We start from the raw sequence: 22021 nt of genomic DNA on the forward strand, positions 1-22021 counted from the left end.
CTAGGGTCTGGGTTCCTGGGCATGGGCTAGGGACCATGTGGTTTGAAATTTCCACTGTTACCAAAGGAGGTAGCACCTAGGATTTCTCATCAGCTTGCCCATCTGAGGAACAAAGAGAGCTGGGTAGTGGATGATAGGCTTTGAGAGCTATCAGCGGTCAAAAATCATGGATAGAATCAGACCCTATATTAGTAAACATGGAAGCTATAGAAATTGTAATACAGAAATGAAACTCTTTGGCAATCATATAATCCAGATACATTTATTTGTATATTTTCTGTCTCATCATTCTCTATTTAGGTTATTCCTGGCAATTTTAAAATCCTATAACTTGACTTTTTTAGCCAGTTTTCAGCCATTATGAATCATATTAAGCCTCACATTGTGTGTACTGAACCAAAGAAAAAGGCTAGTTGGGCTGTAAATCTTCTGGGAAAATCAAACTGTCTTATGGGCTTTCCTCTTTTAAATTTCAAGCCATTTAAGATTATCCATAGTAACGTTTAATGGATAATATCTGTTTCAATGTATTAACCAAATGACAATATAACTTCTGTTCATGTCATTTTAGTCCAGAGCCAGAGAATCAACATCAGTCTGCCAGATAAAACCCATGCTTAAATGATCTGAAGTGTTTGTCTTCTTTTTAACTTTATTGATTGCCCATTTTTAGAGTTGTTAATTATATTTCATTTTTCTATCTTTGTTTTGAACTATTTTTTTTTGACTGGGCTGAATATGGGTCAGATTGACTCTAGAGGACTCTAAACACAGTCTAATTATAAGAAAAAAAACTTCTTTCCTTTTCATATAACATAGTTGTACAGTTACACAGTTTAAAAAAGTAAAAAAATATAAACTCTATGGACTTATATTCTAGCCACAACTCTAGCAGGCTTGCAATAAGTCAGATGAAGCTTATTAATATGCAATTTAAGGAAAATTCTGCCATCAAATTATATTCATTCATTTAATAATCATTCATGATAGCATGTTGATTGCTGAGAACACAGTGGTGACTAATATATAATCACTGATTTAAGAAACTTTCACTTTGATAGGGTAGCAGACAATTAAGCAGTCAAATGCAATGGAGTATGGTAAACATTAGGATAGAACAAACCACAACCATACTCTTAAGTTTGCTGAAGCATCTATAGCACTCATTTTTCTTTTAGGTGTGTGACCTTGGGATTTTCTTAACTTTTGTAAGCCTTAGTTTCTCATCTGTTGTATATGTCTGATTACACATGATTCATTTTTTTTAAATTTTGATAAGGATTAAATGAAACAAATACGCAGAGTACCTAGCACAATGCTTTTGTATTGTAAGTGCTTGGTGAACAGTAGATGTTACTAGTAGCAGTCAAAGTCATGATTGTTGTACCACTACCCATCTTAAAAAGGCTTTAGAAATATTGTCTTCAAATTGGTAAGTGTGAAGCAAAATTTAATTATAATTTGATTATGTTGCTTACTCCCTTACACCAAAACTCTTGAGTGGCTTCTTATTTCTTGTATAATAGAGGCCATGTTATTTTTCTTGCATTTGGAGGCCCTCAACAATTCATCCCTTAACCCTTCTTTTTCTATAAACCTTTTACGCTCCTCTTCAGCTCTTCTTTAATGTATGATCAATACTTCCTTGCTTCTCTTCCTCTACTCTTAGGCTATGATAATTGAAGCTAATATTTGTTAATATTATATAGCAGGCACTGAGTAAAGTATTTTACATGAATCATCTTATTTAATACTTAGAGCAACCCTATGATGTACTCATATTATCCCAGTTCAGAAGTGAGAACCTGTACCCAAGTCATAGAGCTAGTAAGAGAGAGTGCCAGAATTCTAACCATTACTTCATATTGCCAATGCTTAACCATTGTGCTCCTCTGCCTTCACCCAACCTGCCTGATGAGATCCATTCATCCTTGATAGCCTTCTTGCAACTGCAACTTCTGTAAAGAGCTCCAGTTGTCATAAAAGTTAACCTTTTGATTCCACATGTATCTAGAGCTTGTTTAAACCTCTGTTACATTGTCTGCCTCATTCTACTTTCTATTTTTGTGCTTTATGTAAATATCCCCTGAAGGGAGTTGTAGGCAGCCTGAGTAGATGCCAAGTCTTCAGTCAGTTTTATGCTCCTTGCAGGACTACATAATATCCTTTATATTTCAGAGACAATCAATGGATGTTTTTGGAGTTAAATTCAGTTAACCCTAAACTGTTTGACCTCTGAAAATATTTTATTATCCATGTTGAAGTAAAATGTTAGAATTTTAAGATGATTATGATAATTTTTGTTTTAAAGATAGACACTTCCACTCAATAAATAATGTGTTCACAAGGAGGTTGATAGTGCAAGTGCCATAGAGGACTCAACAGTTCTGTTCTAGTTTCAATAGTCCATACTTCAACAATTACATTCTTCATGCTAAACTAGACTATAATGTTAGATGGTAAGTTCTGAGAGGCAGAAGCATGCTTGTCTTAATTACTAAGAATTCTCAATTCTTAGAACTGTGCCTGGATGCAGTCAGCTCTCAATTCATATTTATGTGATTGACATTAGCTAAATGTTGAGCCAACTTAAAGCTTTTGAGAAGCAAATGGACTATCAGTAAATCAGATGATGGGTCAAATAAGGATATAATTCCAAAGACTCCATCGCTTCAAATGTGCCACTTAATGGGCAGCTTTTCTTTCTTTTTATGTTGTTCATTCCAAGGTGGCATGTTAGATGTTACAATTCACAAGGTGTATATTCAACTTTGTTTCTGTGCTATTGCCATAGGTAGAGCAAACCGAAATGAAATATTTTCATTTATCTGTCAGATTGCAATAACTGATTTTATGACTGTACGTTTGTCTTTGCCTGTCTCCTAGCTATAATCTTTTATGCAGTTTCTGGAGCTGGCCTCTCAGTGTAAATCCTTATCTGAAGCCTACACTTCACCACCACTTTTTTTGGAGTGAGCGTGGCAGCACCATTTCTCGTTGTGGGACTGACAGAATCCTGAGAGATAACCAGATGCATAAGTTACTTCCCATCATTTTTAAAAATAGGCTTTGGGGCAGAACTTTGCCAGGGGCTCAAAACTACAGTGTGAGGGTACAAGAGTACTGGGTCATTTTACTGTATTTCCTAATGGAAAATACTTTTGCTGCGTTTATGAGTAGCATGGTTTGCTCTCTGACAACAATAAGGCTGTGATTCCAGATAATAAGCCTCCTGATGGAATAACCACTATTATCTGCTAGCTGGGGAAGTTTTCATCATCTGTCTCAAGTGAAAGTGGGAGGAGAAAGATGGGAGGATAGTGAATAAAAAAAGAGCCAGAAAGATGAATTTCTGGTCCAAGAATTCCTGCTTTTTTTCCCCTTGTTATCTTGAGGTTTTTGTGAATGTTCATAAATAAGCACGTTTACTAAAAGATTTCACAAAGAAGATTAATGTAACAAGTTCTTTGGGAACTCCCGGAAATATGAAACAGCAAAAAGATTTCTCTCCTCGCCCTTATAATTGGGTATGTGCTTCCTGGCAGGTGGCCACATACGGCCAAGAGCGCACCCTGCTTGAGACTGTCTTGTGGGAGCTTATGTGTCTTTAGTTATTTGCTGGACATTGCCAGAGGAGTCAGAAGAAGTGAAGAAAGAACCCCTTCCAAGTCACTGGAAGCCACCCAGGAGTCCCTGGTAATAAATGGGATGTAACAGCACTAAAAAATGGATTTATTTAAAAGGCAAATACTCTAGAAGTCATTAAAACTTTCCATATTCAAGTTCTGTCATAGAGTGACTTCCCCTTCCCACCAGAACTTATATGAACTACCCCCATTTTCATCTGGTATATTAAGGTTAAGTTAAATATTCACATTTTGCAATACTTAGAAAAGTCATTTCTTTTAGTCAGTGCTCCGCAAACAAGAGGCTATTTCCCACACCACAGAATATGCGATGGAAAACTGCCCTCTAAGATTTTAAGACTTAATTGTTTAATTAAGATCAGCATAGCCTATTCAAACTGAAGTTAATGAATTTAGACCGTATAGATTTCCTGATGTTTTTTAATCTTCTTGGTTGTTTAGCTCATTTCTGATTTCCTTTTCTTTTTCTTTGTGTTCTCAGAGTGCCTGTACCCACTGGGAGATGGTGGTTCTATGAAAATGATTCTGAACATTAACCTATGTGCTATCCTTCTTTGAATGTGAACCTTAAGGATTTTAGTTTTCCTTCCTTCTTATCTTTAATTTCTGGTGTTGTGTTCCCTTTAACAGAGAAATGTCTCCCTGACCTTAGCTCACATTATGCCTCCACCCCCACTCCATCCCCCGACACCTCCTTCTCCCCACGGAGTCTGCTGCCTCTATCATCTTTCGGTGGTGCTGAATGTATATAGCTTTGAAACACTTTGGAATGAAAGGTGCCATGAAATTGTAAAGTGTTTTTATCACAGAGTTCTGCCAATATGTCTCGATCCTGACGGGCAACACCTCTGCTATTTCAGTGTTGTGACGGGGACTCACAGCTGGTCCTGAGAAGGCACCGCGCTCAGACAAGCATGTGAGATTGCATTTGTCCTTGGGGGTGAGCCCTAAGCTTTAGAGCATCTACCATGTTTAGACAGTTGTGGGAGACACATGGGAAGAAAGTTAGTGCCTTGCTACTTAAAGTGTGGTTTGTGGCATCTTCTAGGCACTTATTGGGTATGTAGCACCTTGGGCCTTGTCTGAGACCTCCTGAATCAGAATGTGCATTTAACATGATATACAGGTTATTTGTATACTAATTGGTGTAGTGGACATCTACTATTTTTTTTTCTGTCCTGCATTCCTGGTTCTGGTAACCATACCTCTCACCCCTTCTTAAAAAACTCCTTTATCTTAATCAGGTGATTCTGCCGGGGTTGCCAGACACAGGGCCCTGACGTTTTGGCCATAGAGGTACTCACATAATTCAATCTTGGACATTTAAGCTGCAACAGTTGATCCCGGGGTGGGGTCACATGGGCTATATGTCCCAAACTGGGCCGGTGAGGCCCAGTTCTTCACCCTGAAATTGGAGGGGAAGTGTTTTCGCTCTGGAGGGATGAACCTGGAAGGAGGTAACTTGGAATTGTCAATGGCTGCTTTTTTCAGTTGACTGGAGAATACCTGTGTGCTAGAGAGAAGAAAGAGAATGACATCCAAAGGAAAGCAGAAGCATGAACCTGAGCTCTGGCGCCTGACCCCCCGGCTGTAGCTTGGTTGTATGAGCTCATGAAATGTCCCTTTTGCTTTGCCTGGTTTGAGTTAGGTTTCTGTCCCTGACAGAAGAAGCAAAGATTCTCCACTACATCTATAAACATAAGAAAAGTGGGGTTGATATGAGAGGATTAAGCTTTCAAGTATTAGCTTATTACACAAGAAAACTCAAAGCAAATTGTGACCTAACATATGCTTAAACTGTCTAGTGTTCTCTCTTTACATATAAGAAAAAAATTCATAAGATTTTTGAAAGTTTTAAGTGAAAAAAAAAGAATAAAAAACACCTAATATGGTGACTGATGTATAGCAGATGTTCAATAAATGTTATCTTCTATCATTTTTTGGTGTTACCGGTACCATCACTTCATGGCAAATAGAAGGTGAAAAAGTGGAAATGGTGGCAGATTTTATTTTCTTTGGCTCCAATATCACTATGTATGGAGACTGCAGCCATGAAATTAAAAGTCACTTGTTCCTTGAAAGGAAAACTATTACAAAGCTAGACAGTGTGTTAAAAAGCAGAGCATCACTTTGCCAACAAAGGGCCATATAATTAAAGCTATGGTTTTTCCAGTAGTCATGTGTGAATGTGAGAGTTGGACCAAAAAGAAGGCTGAGCACTGAAGAATTGATGGTTTGGACTTGTGGTGCTAGAAGAGACTCTTGAGAGTCCCTTGGACAGCAAGGAGATTAAACCAGCCCATCCTAAAGGAGATCAGTCCTGAATATTCATTGGAAGGACTGATGCTGAAGCTGAAGCTCCAATACTTTGGCCACCTGATGTGAAGAGCCAACTCATTGGAAAAGACCTTGATGCTGGGGAAGATTGATGGCAGGAGGAGAAGGGGACGACAGAGGATGAGATGGCTGGCTGGCATCACTGACTCAATGGACATGGGTTTGAGCAAACTCCAGGAGATACCGAAGGACAGGGAAGTCTGGCATGCTGCAGTCCGTGGGGTTGCAAAGAGCTGGACGTGACTTAGTGACTGAACAGGATTAGTAGTAGCAGCACTGCTTCACGACTGCTTTAATGGGGACGATTCTCTCTAGGACAGGAATCTGAATGTGACTTTACCCTCCGAGTCTCAATAACTGGCTTGAATTTTTCAATGCAAATTTAACTAGATTTTTCTCTTTTTTTCTGGTGGACCTAATTTTCTCACCATGAGAAGAATAATCAAAGATACTGGGCAAGGGCTCTAGGTGCATAATGGGTTAGAGAAAGCAGAAAGGACTAGAGCCCTTCATGCAGTGAGGCTTCTTTCCCAGTGGACATTATCTCAGCTCCAATGGCAACCACCCCAGGAGTGGCGGCTCCCCTTGCTTTCTCCTCTTCTGGGTCTTTTCTCTTCCTCTGTAGAGCACAGAGGCTGTGGACGGGGAAAGCCACTCTCAGTTAGAGCTTGCAGTGACTCCTTTCTTGGTGTCATTGCCTCCCTCACCCCTCCAGGCACATTCTTGAATAGTCTTTATCTCTGTAGTTGGAAACCTCAGAGAATTTTTCTAGAATTTTGCTCACAGAGGAATCCTCCTTGATTGTTAGGTTATCAAATGTTTAAAGCAGCAACTCCTTTAAGGAAACTGTTCAAAGCTACTCTAGTCTTGCCTTGGGCAAATAAACTTTGTGATACCATATTTCTGATTGTCACTTTAATTCTATCTCTGTTTCGTTCAGGCAGGCGTAAACACACTGACTCTTTGGCTTAAGTTGGACACACCTTCCTGAAGATGTTTTCTCAGGCTCCTGTAGGGTAGGGTTTCTCATCACCTTTAGCCAAAGTTTGAGCTCAGGTATTTGAACACTGCCAATAGCCCCAAATATCTCTTTCTGTTTTCCTTCATAGGGCAATGGTGACATCTTGATAAATCAAATTAATATCTAGAAAAGGTATCAGATTAAATTTTGATGCTTGTGTTGTACTTTTGCCTTTTATAGAATAAAAAATGATTTTAAAAATAGTGATTCTAAAAAAAAGTGGAAAAACATCTACTGTATCAATAAATATTAATTAAAATTTACTTAGAATTATTTAATTACTGTGTGTATTTGATTGTATGATTTATAACCTCTGTACAGGCAATGGAAATTCTTTCCTTTGAATTTTACACACACTTTCTGATTGATTAGTTTATCCAAGGCCCAGTGCTATAAGAGAAAATTGAGTGACTTGATTCTTGTCTCTAGGTGTTTAAAACTTTGAGATATTTTGCCACGTAACAAGTCAAACCAGAGAAAGCTTACTCTAGTGGTTACCTATGTTGGAGAAGATCATTGAGAGGGTGTAACTAACATTGGCTAACCCTGGAGATGGACCTGGGCAATTGATGATGGCTCACCCATTCCCCTGTCCTTGGACTATGCGTCCCACTTGAGTTTCCTGCACTAGAAACTCAAGGACACAGCCTTGAGATAGTGTTGTTGAGATTATCTGGACAGTATAGATGACTAAACTCAGTTAAGGCCTCTATGTAAACTTTTAAGATTCTAGGGACAGGTATGAAGATCTACTCATCTTGCCAATACGTAAGATAAGCCTTGTAAGTTCCCTTGCTTATTAAAACCTGCCACCTACCAATCTTAAGTGGTCTTTTTCTTGGTCTTTCCTTGCTCTATACATGTACAGGGCCTCATTTTAGACTTCACTTGGGAAATTCCTAAGTTTGCAAACCAACAACCTACTGCTATGATGATGAAATAGCAATATAATAGACATTTATAAAAACTTTTAGATAATACTTTTGGACTCACTACTTCCTCTCCTATCATTAGTGTTATGGGACCTATGACATATACAGCTTTATTCATACTACGGCTTTTTTCAACTCTGAGTAACACTTGTGTGGTAATCAGTAGTCATGTCTGACTCTTTGTGAGCCCATGGACTGTAGCCTGCCAGGCTCCTCTGTTCATGGAATTCTCCAGGCAAGAATACTGGACTGGGTTGCCATTTCCTTCTCCAGGGGATCTTCCCAACCTAGGGATTGAACCCAGGTCTCCCACACTGTGGACAGACTCTTCACCAACTGAGCCACCAGGAAAGCCAATTTGGGAATTGTAAAATTGATGAGAGAGCTGTTTTCTCTATAGGTATTTGGTATAGCAGATAATATATATGTGGTGTTTGAGTAGTATATATGTTAACTCATTATTAACCAAAATGGATGGAGACAGAACATAATAGAGTGTTTCTCAAACATTTTTTTCTATTGTCTTACTAAATTAAAAAAATAGAAAGAAATTAAAATTTTCTCCAGTGAGAGAAACTAAGGAATAAAATTGTGTCAGCAGAGTTGAACTTTGGAGAATCACAGATCATTACAATATCTATGAATTTTTTGATCTTCAAGAACTAATTTTTACTTCTTTGGAGGTGATATAACCTCCAGTGAAACTGTTTGGCATAGTAGAAAGAACAGGTCTTTTTTTTTTTTTTTTTTAAGAACAGGTCTTTTAGCATCAAACAGACTTGATTCAAATACCAGCTTCACCATTTATTAGGTGACTTTGGATAAACAATCCAAACTTTCTGACCTTCAGTTCACCTGTTCAAGAAGTAAGAATGATAATACCTATCTTGCAGGAATGTTGTGAGGCTTAAATATGTTGGTAAAGTGCTTGGTATTTTAATATGTTACAACAATTGCTAGTAAGGTTAACTAGTCTGAATGTCATTCTCTGACCTTGTCAGATTATAACAGGATGCAATAATTATTTATCTAATGCCCACATGGTAATTCGATGCTAATAAATATTCTTATAGACCAGTGATTCTCAAACCTGGTTGTACATTAGAATCATCTGAGGATTTTTAAAAATTGCCAAGCTCAGACCACATTGGGGTCAAATAATTTGCAATCTCTGGTGGTAGATAATAGGCATTGGTGTGTTTTGAAACTCCCAGGTGATTCCAGTGTGAAGACAGTTTGAGAATTCAGTCTAAAATCTGAAGATAGATATGTGTATAAGTTCACTCCACGGACATGTTACCTGAGATTTGAAAATAAAATATCATAGACTAGTTGAAGGAATAGCAGTTGTTTTGGATTCTCCCAGCATTGAATAAGTTGCTAGTAGAGGGAAGCCTTTATAAAATTAAATAAAGAAATATTTTAATAACATATGCCTTTAAAATCGGTAGTTTTCAGTTTCAGAACACCATGATAAGCAAGCACACAGGGTTCTCAGCCCCTGTGGCATGTGGTATTTCTCTTTGTGAAGGGAAAGGCATATTTTCCAACTTGAGACATACCAGAGCCTAGACAGCATGTCACAGCTGAGAAGTAGGCTTATGATCTGCTTTTCCTTTTATTGAAAGACATGTTCCATGTCACAGAAGACTGTAGCTTAACTATTACTAATTGGCCTTAAGCAAGTGAAGGAAAATTTTCCATTTCAGTAAGAGTAGAAATGCATGCTGTGTTTTGCATGTTATACTACATGCAAACCTATTCTTATGATTTTTATTCTTAGTGTTCTATGATTTGCTTTCCAGGGTTCGGTCAGAGATGCTTGTCCATGGAATGATAATCTGATTTCATCAGTGGGTTGATGCTTTGTCAACAGAGGAATGTCGGGAGAATCTATTACAGAATGGACATCCAAGATGAGGTATGTGGCAGAAAAAATGTTATGAGGATACCCTGCAGAGTCTTCACCATTGATGGCATGCTTGTCCATAAAGGCGAAAAACAGCTTTAAACTCAGGCTTGCAAAGATGAAGAGACAGAATAAGATGAATAAGATATATTTTCAGCAATATAAGAATACATAAATGATACAAGATGTACTTTTGAAAAGTAGTATATTAGACAAACTATCGCCTCAGATAGAAAGTACTTCATCATTAAAAAAAGTGTAATGTGTTGAGTAATATTCTTGTACATATCATCACCTAATGTTGATTTTTGATGAAATTTAGGGATTGCTCATGGATTTGAACTGAAAGGGAACTCTCTGGAACTGACTAGCTGAGCTGGTATGGGAATTGATCAACAGGAGGTTCTGACCCAAGATACTATAGAAAGGGTTGGAGAGAATTGTATATATAATTTTCTGGTTTAAATCTATCACAGTGCTATCACTGCTTTCCTGGTAGCAAATTAGTTTTAAAAAAATGATTCAGCCAAAATTTCTTGTATAATACAAATGAACATTTATAAACCAAATGCAAAAAAGCCTCAGTAAGTGGAATGAGAATTAGTTTGAGTAGTAGAGAAGCATTCTTAGTACTGAGAGGCTATGATTTCATGCAATCAAAAATCTGATTTTAATGCATGCAAAATGGGCAGTTTAAATATAGGTCACCTTTTCTACCCAGATAAATTACTTCTGGTAAACATAAGTATAAAATATTCTGAATAAAAATTATTCACTTTGGGTTTAGGAACAAAAACTGAACATAGGAAATATAAGTTGCTGTTAGGCTCTTTTAATTCCTTCTTTCTCTGCTTGGTTTGCAATTACATCCTTATTTTATGTTTCTAACATTTATATTGAATTTTATACACAAGTAACTTATTTCCTTCTTATAATTTTTCTTAACAGTGTTTTGTATAGCTTTTCAAACTAATTGTTTCAATCTTACTACTCATGCTGGTTGGCTCGCTAAAGGCCATGTCATTTGAAATTGACTGAGCATCTGAAATTTCTGGGCACTTGCACACATTTAACTAATTACTAATTATTTTGAAAGATCTTTCCATGAGAGAAAACCTTTATTAGTTTCCATGAACAGTTGTTCCACTGCCCTTTGTAGATGAAATTTCCTGAAACAGTAGGAAAGGGATGATTAATTGTACTTGACAGAGGAATTAATTAGCCTGAATCATAGAAATTGCCACATACAGGAGCTAAAGTAGTCTGCATCATTTTATAACACATGAGGGATATTGGAACAGAAAGTAACTTGGGTCTTTAACCCAAGAATAAGTCACCCTGAGCATTTAGAATGAATTATATAATCTCTTCTGTTATAATCCTGTTTTCAATTTAGCTGAAAGTAACATTTCCCCAGGATCATATGGAATCCTTAATTACATACAATCAAAATGTGATATTAGAGGCTAATTTCTCAGTGAAATTAGTGATTTTTTAAAAACTTAATTCATTCTTCCTGGAGCTAAAACACATCAAATGCTGACATATTCATGGAAAAGCACGGTACAAATTCAAACTATTAATATATTTATTGAAATGACCAAGATGGTATGAATTTTCAGGAATAGTGAAATGCTAGTTCTCTCTTTTATAAAAGTATAAACTTATCAGGAAGAAGAACAGTATGTTACTTTAAAATGCGATTACAAAGAATATAGATCTTCTTCGTTCATTGGTCATTCATTTAACACATATTATGGAGCATTTCCCATAGGAGAAAATAGCAATCCACTCCAGTATTCTTGCCTGGAGAATTCCATGGACAGAGGAACCTGGTGGGCTACAGTCCACGGGGTCACAAAGAGTAGGACACACCTGAGTGCACACACACAGAGACAGATGGAGCATTTGCTATCACTCTCCAGCTCGTTTTCAGGTGTTCATTAAATGTCTGACTCCACTCACTTGGAATAAAACACACACACGCAGACTCACCCCACCCCCATTCATACATACACGTTCACCACGTTCACAGACACTTCCTACTGAGGTCTGCAATAACTGGAAAAAAAGAAGGGAGACTCTTAGAGGCAGGTTTTGAAGCTATACTTTGGGTTGAATGCTTAATCTTTGAAAAGGATAAATAACTTTTGAGGGTATTATTTAATTTGATATGCCACTCTATTTTATTCCAAGTTTTACAGAAATGTCAGTAGCGAATACTGAGAACAGAAGAGAGAAATTATAGGAAATGTTTTTCTAATCATCAGGATAGCTAATATTCAGTTACTGAAAGCTCTCTTCTTTGACCCCCAAAGAAGGTTTTTCCTAATCTTTGCCTGTGTCTTTTTTTCTTTTTTTTTTTAATTACATGACTTTAGCAGAGGACTTTGTCTCCTAACACCTGAAAGAGGGTAGCTCTGGACTGATCCATCCTTGTCAATGAACTCCCCAAATGAAGATCATGTCCTTCCTTCTTGTGGGTTTGTTAGGAATAGAAGACAAATACTATTACTACTAGTACTAATACTACCAGTGTGCCTGATGAGAGAAATGAACCTAGAAAAGATATCAGGGTCAATTCTAAGAGTATGTCGAATTATTTAGGGACAAACTTATTTTTTCATTGATGATTTTGCTTTGTTTTTCTTTTTCTTTTTGGCGTCCCTGGGTAGGCATGAAGATGATTTTGCTTTGAGTTTTAGGTTGTATGTGCTAGAGGTGGTGTGATTAGAATTGTGAAAGATGTTTCATTTCTCTAAGGCTTACTCAGAAGTAAGGAGATCTTAACAAAAAAAACTGACTCAGTAGTAAAAAGAAGAGTGGTTTGGGGATGTCACCAGCATAAATTGCTGGATTTCAACATTGTATTTCCAGAAGTCTCCCCAAACTAGTACATTTTGGGAAGGTAGATGACATACCAAGATTTATGAGCCATTCATCTCTCAGCAAATTGTTTGATCAGAGAAAAACGCAGTTAGATTGGTATAGGAATTGGAAGACTATGTGGATAGGTGACATGTATGAAACCATCTTGGTTATAAGCAGAGCCAATTCTGACCAGCGTTAGCAGTTGCAAGGTGATTGGGAAAGTTGTTTAGAATTGAAGGGAGTACAGTAAGCAACAGGTAGAAAGAGTAGACGGTAGGGTGGGTGGCTGTGGATTTCCTATGGGGGAGGAGTTTGTAGTCATTCTTCATAGCGTGTTGGCATCAGTGTGACTCACTTCCAAGTCCCTGTGGCTCTCAGTTTAGAATTTCAGATACTGAGAGAGCACTGAATGGTCCAGTTTGGGCCAGAACCTCCTTCTATAACAATCAGCTATTTCTAGGAGGTCAGGGTCGTATAAAATACATCCTCTCATATCCCATACCTCTGTTTGTGGCTATTGCCAGATAGGAGAGAATTTTGTGGTGAGGCTTATCCCTTGAAGTATCTACCACAGAGGAACAAGAGAATATGGACAAGTTGGTGACGGTGAGATTCCTGGTTAGGAGGGAGGTGGGTCAAGGGCACCAACACAGTTCATTGACTTTCCATTTGAGATTCAGGTTATTGGATCCTGAGTCAGGCCCCGTGAGGTTTCTAGCAGCTCTCTGGGGCTAGCGGCACCTGTTCAGTAACTGACAATGGATAGCAGGTCTGTGTGCTATCTCTCTCGCAAAGCTTTCGCCAATCATTCCATGATGGATTCAGTTCTTTTCCCATGAGCTCATAACACATGGTGTTCATGTCCACCATTTTACTTATCATACCACATTAAAATTATTTTACTTGTATATTGGGTCCACTAGACTGTGAACTCCTAGAGGGCCAGGGCTCTGTCTATTCATCGTTACCTCCAGAACTGCAGCTGTCAAAGGACCTTACTACATATTGGTTGACCAAAATGTGTCAGATGTCTGTATCTGTCATCTGTTATACTGGATCAGTGGTTTTTATCATGTGAACTGCATATGTTGAAAATAAAAGAACTGATGAATGAACTAATGAGTGTCTCTGTCAGCTCTGAGTATAAGCCTGTGAAGTACATCAGTGTATATTGGGAACAGAAGTTGATTTCAAAAACACAGTCCCAGAAGTGTTTTGGGAATGATTTCCCTAGAAACCTTGGGAATGCTTATATGTATTTTTAATAGTATTTCTGCCATGGTTAATATTGATATGACTTATACTTTGGGGACATTTTGTTTTTGAGAAGTAGAATGAAACAGTACTACTCAAATATGACACTGGTGACACAGGTCAGGAATGAGACATGTCATCAGTATGTGTTACCAAACACAGCTGAAGCACTGAAGTTTGCAAATAACTGACAGTTTAAAAAATAATTAGAGTAACCAAGGTTATTTCTGTGATAACATCACTCTCTCTTTCCCAGGCTGATACGCTGTTTAGGAGAAGTGAGGTGCAGTGTATTTAGTGCCAGAAATTATGTTTGGGAATATGGTTTACCTGTGAGGCTCACATGTTGGGAACCACTGCCTAGGGTCTTGGATCACAATGATTGTCATTTGATGGATCTTATAAATTGTCCCCTCAATCTATACACTTCTTATTTTTTCAGGCCTTAAGAACAGAGGCCAGATAACTATAACCCAATGGTCTAAGTAGAAAATATTTGTTGGAAAGAATGAGGCTAAAGAGGCTAAGCTGTTGTTGGTTAAGTCACACCTGACTCTTTTGCGACTTCATGGACTGTAGCCCTCTAGGTTCCTCAGTCCATGTGATTTCCTAGGCAGGAATACTGGAGTGGGTTGCCATTCCCTTCTCCAGGGGATCTGCCTGACCCAGGGATCGAACCTGTGTCTCTGCACTGCAGGCAGATTCTTTATCACTAAGCTACCTCGCACGTCCCTTAAGAAACTATGGTTGCTACTTTCTCCATTGACTCCTTTGAGAATCTGGGGGATTTCACAGTGGTGTAAATGTGACTCTGTCTTTTCTTATTTCCCCACAGAGCAACAGCAGCACAAACTTATGCCTCCATTTGAATACAATAATACTAACTTCTGGAAGTATGAATTATATAGTTTTTAGTAAGATAATCACATGTATATTGAGTAGACACAACCCAAGATTTACTTACTTGGAAAAGATGTCATTGTTGCCTTACTTGGTCTGAGTACATCTTTCTCTCCTTCCCTAATTTTGGTCATGATGTCTTCCTTGAATCCAAGTCTCTGAAGTCTGTATTTCTCTCTCAAGCTCACCACTTGGTAAATGATTGAGAACTATCCTCCTGGTCCTTACTTTTATCTTTTCACTTTTCTTCTCCCTCTCTTTTCTGTCCTTCTGACAATCACATTCTCTACTGTAGTCTAGAAATTTGACCCTTTTTTTGTCCTTTAAAATCAGTCATTTACTTCTTGTCTCCTAACCCTCTCAGCCACCTTGGGTGATAGTATTCATGTGGCCTGCATTTCAGTAACTTAATCTGCGAAAGGCAGAGAAAGGGTCCACACTAAGTTCTGCAGGCATCCACAGCCCACGCTCTTTCTCATTTTGTCTCTTCTCAGAGGTTTCTACTCTTTTTTTTCAACATAATGATAGAGCACTGGGAGTGTTCCTGTGGGAAGAGATTTTTAAAGGAAACAGTTATTTTGCCATAGACTCCAGTCAGGGGAAGAATAAGAAGGAAATATTCTACAGCACAGGTTGATCGTTTTCTCCAAAGGCCCAGATAGTAGATATTTAGGCTTTGGAGCTTGGTTTCTGTTGAAACTATTCAATTGTGTGATTGAAGCACAGAAGTGGCTATGTGTGCTAAGTCGCTTCAGTCATGTCCAACTCTTTGTGACCCTTTAGACCAGAGGCCGCCCAGCTCCTTGTTCCATGGGATTCTCTAGTCAAGAATACTGGAGTGAGTTGCCATGCTCTCCTCTTGGAGAACTTCCTGACCCGGGGATCAAACCTACGTCTCTTACATCTCCTGCATTGGCAGGCGGATTCTTTATCACTAGCACCACCTGGGAAGCCTGAAAGTGGCCATAGATGGCAAGTAAACAAATAGCATTGCTGTATTCCAATAATTATTTATAGACACTGAAATTTGAATTTCATATAATTTTCACTTGTCAGGAGATATTATTCTTCTTTCAATCACTTAGAGATGGAAAAACCATTCTTTGCTTGTGGGCTACACAAAATAAGGTGGTAGGCCAGATTTAAGGTTTCTAGATTCTGCATTTGGAATTTGGGACATATTTATACTAGGAAATTATTTGTTGTTTATCTGAAATTCAAATTTAGCTGGGGATCCTGTATTTCATCTGGAAAACTTAGCTGTTTTTGGTCTTCAGGCCATAGTTTGTAGACCCATATTCTATAATTTATTCAGTTCCTGCAGAATATTTCCCTGGTTGCATTTGGTAGAGAGAGGAAGGGGTGTAAGCCCACAGATGCTTTGTCCATTTAGTTTTAAATAGCAATATGATTATCAGCTCTAATGGGGTTCTCAGATGTGGAAAAATATTGAGATATTCAGAAGCCAGTGTTTCCAGAAAAAGAATCATAACACTGGAACTTAGGTTTTGCTTCAAAGATTAATAAAACTGAGTGAAAATGACTTAGGTATTCAACAATATGAAAAAGAAAGAGTATGTTTGTTTCAAGGGGGAATGAGGAATTCTATATTGGGCTTTCTACTAGCTAGGATAGTAACCAATTGCTAAAGTATTGACTGGAAATGGTTTTCCAATTATTTAATATTCATGCATTCAATGAGTATTTATTGAGTGCCTACGACTTGCTAAGAATATTCTAAGAACTGGCTGTATAGTAATAAAGTGGATATAAGCTTTTGCTTTGAGGATATTTCTATTTTAGTAGAGGAAAACAAACAAACAAAACATTTATGCTGTTAGTTGAAAAGGGCAATGAAGAAAAATGAAACAAAGGAGGATATGTATTGTGGGAGAGGAGAGGGATTGTGCTTTCTTTCTTTCTTTTTTTTTTTTTTTGGGATTGTGCTTTCAATAGGGGAAGGGGGACCCCTGGGAAAGTTACCATGGAGCCAAGACCTGAAGGAAATAAGGGATGAACCATGTGGCTGAGTGAAAAGCATCCCAGGAAATGGGTGGACCAGCACCAAGGCGCTGATGTTTGAGGATCAGTAAAGAGGTCACAGTGACTCAAGCAGAGTGAATAATGGGGAGAATACAGCATATGAGTTAGGTAACAGGGTGGAGGAGGTGGAGGGTGTGATGTGGAGATTATGTTGGACCTTGAAGAACTGTCTTTTGGTTTACCAAAATGAGGTCCAAGTTTAGGGTTTTTCATGCAGGGAGGACACACTTTACTCAATCACTTGTGTTTTACTTAATCACTCTGAATATTGTGTATCTAACGGGGGGCAAGGGCAGAAACAGGAGACCTGCTTGGAGACTATTGAGTCATCCAGGTGTAGAGTCCAGGTAGAGGTACTCTGGCTCAACACAGCTGCAGTGGAGGCAGCGTGAAGTCAGATTCTGGGCTACGTGGAAGGTAGAATTGACAGGACTGGCTGATGGATTTGATATCAGGGTGAAATAAAGAGGAGTCAATAGTAACTCCCAGATTTCTGACCAGGAGCACCTAGGAGGATAAGGCTTCTGTTTTCTGAGAAGGGAAAGATGACTGTGGGAGGAAAAGGTTCAGGAGAGAAGATCAGATGTTTGGTTTAAGAGGAGATAAGTGTGAAATGTGTGTTAGGCCTTTAAATGGAGTTGTCAAATAAGCAGCGGGATATATGAGTCTGGAGTTCAGAGGAGCTGTCTGGGCCCTAGATATAAATTTGGGAATCATTAGTGTATAGACGATGTTTAAAGCCAAGTAACCAGATGAAATCATTAAGGGAGTAAGTGTATCTAGAAAAATGATGAAGTTCAAAGAGCCATGTCTTATATGAGTTAGTAGAAATTGTTTGATAGCTTCTGTAGTAATCATAGCCACAAATATAATTAATATTAGGAATAGTAAAATTACATGAAAACATTAACCACATTACAATAGTAAAGATCTTTCACTTAGACTACTGAATAGTCAGGTGATGCAACTTTTCTGCAACCAAAATAAAAATGTTTAAAAACTGTTTAGAGTTTTCTATTAAAATGTCTAAACCATAGGTATAAGATTTGGCCAAATTCATTGTCTGATTTTTTTTTTTAAAGCCTAGAACGACATATATCTTTTTGTTTGGACACTACTGTTAGGTGAGAAAGTTTAATAGAAAGGCAAACTTTCGGATCAGTTGATACTTTTCTATTTATGTTAAAAAAAAATACCTTTTCTTGCTAAATTAAAAAATGTATTTATATGTTTTTTCCCTTAAGGCAAAAACAAAACAAAACAAAAAAAGAAACACCTACTTTATTATAAGATTTCTTTCTTCTCTGGTCATCAAACTGTAGAGTTATAGCTTACGTGCCTTAGATATAAAACTAGCTGAGGAAGTCTTCATCAAACAGAAGTTTGAATTTAGACTCCAATATTATTTTCAAATGTGAAAATATCACTGGCATTTAATCTGTGATTTAAAGGGCTTGGTGGGTTATTTTTATGGGCTTCCCAGGTGGTGCTAGTGGTAAAGAACCCACCTGCAAATGCAGGAGATGTAAGAGATGCAGGTTTGGTCCCTGGGTCAGGAATATCCCCCTGGAGGAGGGCACGAGTTATTTTAGCTTTGGAGCCTCAGGCCCTGAATGTCTGGGCATTCTTGATGAGCAGGCAGCCTGACTCCTAAATGCACGGTCACTCCCAGTGTGATAAAACTGCCTGATTCTGGTTTGCATGGTCACTCCAGTAAGTATTTGTATAAGTTGGTCAGCCCAAAAGGAAGAAATCACATGACATACCTGTACAGGTTACTCCACTATTTCTTCTGGGAGCAGCTGAAAGAAATGCTGTCCATCTTCAGGAGAGGGAAGAAATGACTTGGCTTTTCCGAGGTCCCATAGCTATCAGGGTATCCCCTCTTATCCTACTATATTGACAAAGATTGTGAACCCTGCCTGGATGGTGAGCATACATCATTGTCAGAGTTTCTCTTTGGTTAGGGAGTTTTCTCTTTCACACTGGGGCTCAGAAGAATCAACGATGCTTTACATGATCATACTCTACCATTCTATATGAAGGCCATACTCCTGCTGTACCTCCTCTCCTGATACTCGAGAATTAGTCCCTCAATTGACTGGTATATAAATCCTTCCTAACCAACCAGTGGGTATGATGTAGATTTTGTGATTTGTCACTTCATTCACTTATTTATTATATTACATTTATTGCTGCATAAAAACTCACCCCCAAACCTAGTGGCTTAAAACAATAAATATTTTTAAACCCAGTTTCCATGTGTCAGGAGTTTGGAAGCTGCTTATATGGATGGATCTGGATCAGGGTCTCTCAGGGGGTTACATTCAGAATTTAGCGGGAACTACAGCTCTCTAGGCAATCCCAGAGAATGCTCAAACTACCGCATAATTGCACTCATCTCACACGCTAGTAAAGTAATGCTCAAACTTCTCCAAGCCAGGCTTCAGCAATACGTGAACCATGAACTTCCAGATGTTCAAGCTGGTTTTAGAAAAGGCAGAGGAACCAGAGATCAGATTGCCAACATCCGCTGGATCATCAAAAAAGCAAGAGTGTTCCAGGAAAAACATCTATTTCTGCTTTATTGACTATCCCAAAGCCTTTGACTGTGTGGATCACGATAAACTGTGGAAAATTCTGAAAGAGATCGGAGTACCAGACCACCTGACCTGCCTCTTGAAAAACCTGTATGCAGGTCAGGAAGCAACAGTTAGAACTGGACATGGACCAACAGACTGGTTCCAAATAGGAAAAGGAGTATGTCAAGGCTGTATATTGTCACCCTGCTTATTTAACTTATATGCAGAGCACATCATGAGAAACGTTGGGCTGGAAGAAGCACAAGCTGGAATCAAGATTGCTGGGAGAAATATCAATAACCTCAGATATGCAGATGACACCACCCTTATGGCAGAGAGTGAAGAGGAACTAAAAAGCCTCTTGATGAAAGTGAAAGAGGAGAGTGAAAAAGTTGTCTTAAAGCTCAACATTCAGAAAACTAAGATCATGGCGTCTGGTTCCATCACTTCATGGGAAATAGATGGGGAAACAGTGGAAGCGGTATCAGAATTTATTTTTTTGGGCTCCAAAATCACTGCAGATGGTGATTGCAGCCATGATATTAAAAGACGCTTACTCCTTGGAAGGAAAGTTATGACCAACCTAGATAGCATATTAAAAAGCAGAGACATTACTTTGCCAACAAAGGTCCATCTAGTCAAGGCTATGGTTTTTCCAATGGTCATGTATGGATGTGAGAGTTGGATTGTGAAGAAAGCTGAGCACTGAAGAATTGATGTTTTTGAACTGTGGTGTTGGAGAAGACTCTTGAGAGTCCCTTGGACTGCAAGGAGATCCAACCAGTCCCTCCTAAAGGAGATCAGTCCTGGGTGTTCATTGGAAGGACTGATGCTGAAGCTGAAACTCCAATACTTTGGCCACCTCATGCGAAGAGTTGCCTCACTGGAAAAGACCCTGATGCTGGGAGGGATTGGGGGCTGGAGGGGAAGGGGACGACAGAGGATGAGATGGCTGGATGGCATCACCGACTCAATGGGCCCGAGTTTGAGTAAACTCCGGGAGTTGGTGATGGACAGGGAGGCCTGGCGTGCTGTGATTCATGGGGTCGCAAAGAGTCGGACATGACTGAGCGACTGAACTGAACTGAACAGCTCTCTGAAGGCCTGTCTGGGCTAGATTAGTGAGGGGGGATGAAAAGATCTAGTGCTGCATGTTAGAATTGATTTTTGATAGGTGCATTGGACAATTCAACAATGGTAGCAGTAGGAAGGCAAAGATGTTTGCCGATGAGGCATGTGGGTAGATGTGTTGAAGGAAGTAGGTGGTAATTGTTCCTTATTGCTTCTATTTTTTTCTAAAACAGGAAGCAAAGTTATCAGCTTAGGGTAACAGTGGAAGAGGTACTGAGTACTTGAAGAGAGAGACTAAAATGCAGCCTATATATCGCGTTAGTGAAAAGTTCATTCAGGATTTCACACACACGTAGAGAAAGTCTGAATGAACTTTTTGACTAACTCAATAACTTGAAGAGTGTATGGGCTACAGACATATAGTATAAATGGTGGGAACACTTGAGGTTTATGATCAAGTTTTAAAGAAAGACCAGCCACCCTGATTTGTAATTTTAGCTGCATGGAGGAAGGCATGGAGTAAGCAGAAATTTTGATTTAAATGGGACTCTAGTATTACAAAGCCAGAGCAACAAAAGGTAAGAGATAAGGTAGAGAGGTAAGGGAGTCAATAATCATTGAGAATGGAATTTAAATAGGGTAAGGAGAGAAATGAGGACTCAAAGATGTGAGGAACACTTGAAAGATGATAGGATCAATGCCTTAGCAGTACCAGTGATGTGGGAGAATTGTGAGGGCAGAATACAGAGAGAATGAGATAAAATGAGAGGAGATGATGGCAGAAAGTGGGATGCATGTAATTAACACTAAAGAGAAGATGTGGTTGTTAATAGCAATGAGATCTAGGGCAATGGCCACGGGAGTGAGTGGCTAGCTTGGGTAGGGGAAATGAAGGGGATCCTTGGCATTTTGGTGACAAGAACAATGAGAAATCATGGGTGACATAATCTGATAACAGAGATTCAAAATGGGTGGTTTTTGGAAATAAGGAAGGATTGAAAACTTGTCTGAAAGTAGCAATAAGGAGCAAGGAGGACATATTCTCTATTTCTATGAGAGACAAAATAAACTCCACTAAGAAGACTGCAGGGAAAGCAGTTTCCTTGGTGGAGACACAGGTTTTCCTTAAAGCAAGATGGGGAAAAGAGTTTTCAGTTAATAGAGAATGAACACTGGAGATTGTGTTGACAGTTGACAAAGTTTTGGAGGACAAAGGAGAAAGGTTTCAGAACTTGGGAAGGGATGGGCAAAGGGGATAGGACAGCCTCTGAGGCTAACCAGGATTCAACTGTGGGAGGTGGAAATAAGCCTGGGAGTCTAGGGGTGTCCTGACATGGAATAGGATAAAGAACATGATTAGGACAGTCCCAGTGGGTCCAAGACAGATGATGGTATTGTGGCTGTGAGTGGTGTAGGGGGAAAAAGAAGGGGTGGGGTCTCTCAAGTTCTCACTG

At 38.8% G+C, this 22021-nt stretch overlaps 1 long non-coding RNA gene across 1 annotated transcript in view; it reads left to right on the forward strand.

Annotated features, from left to right (window-relative positions):
• The window catches only part of LOC122673544, a 602084-nt gene that overhangs the window by 120247 nt on the left and 459816 nt on the right, over positions 1 to 22021 (forward strand). Inside the window, exon 3 of the long non-coding RNA XR_006334711.1 lies at positions 9743 to 9858. This is a non-coding gene — a long non-coding RNA (uncharacterized LOC122673544). The remainder of the gene's footprint in view (positions 1 to 9742; positions 9859 to 22021) is intronic.

This window comes from Cervus elaphus, chromosome 17 (assembly GCF_910594005.1).
Source record: "Cervus elaphus chromosome 17, mCerEla1.1, whole genome shotgun sequence".
In the NCBI taxonomy this organism is placed as follows: domain Eukaryota; kingdom Metazoa; phylum Chordata; class Mammalia; order Artiodactyla; family Cervidae; genus Cervus; species Cervus elaphus.